This window comes from Octopus bimaculoides, chromosome 10 (genome assembly GCF_001194135.2).
Source record: "Octopus bimaculoides isolate UCB-OBI-ISO-001 chromosome 10, ASM119413v2, whole genome shotgun sequence".
Classification (NCBI taxonomy): domain Eukaryota; kingdom Metazoa; phylum Mollusca; class Cephalopoda; order Octopoda; family Octopodidae; genus Octopus; species Octopus bimaculoides.
In genome coordinates, this window is record NC_068990.1 from 31,937,703 (window position 1) to 31,938,265 (window position 563).

Below are 563 nucleotides of genomic sequence, written 5' to 3' on the forward strand. Positions count from 1 at the left end.
ATTATATATATATATATATATATATATATATATATATATAAGCTAAAAATGATAGATAGGATGGTCATAGATGGAGCCACTCTTAATTATGACCATATGTTCATTCATTCAGCTTTATGCTACACAATAAATATAACACTGACACAAATATAAATGCACAGAAACGCTTTATAAATGGAACTTGTATAAAACATGCATAATGATGGACTTTTATAGCTGATATCATTTACTGAAGGGTTACATACCAAATAACAGGTGTATGATAAAAGCAACACATACATGATACAATGATAAGTATATATATGTATGTATATGTATATTTCCATATATATGAGTGTGTATGTATAGTTATACATACATATATATGTGTGTGTGTATGTCTATGTGTGCTTGTATTTATGTATGTATATGTATTTCTATATACTTGTGTGTACATGTGCATATTTATATGTCACATTAAACATATATATATCTATTTGCTCAAAGTAATAGAGCACTTAATATAAGCTCAATAAAATATTCCTTTTGAATATTCTTTATAAAATGTATATATATATTTTATA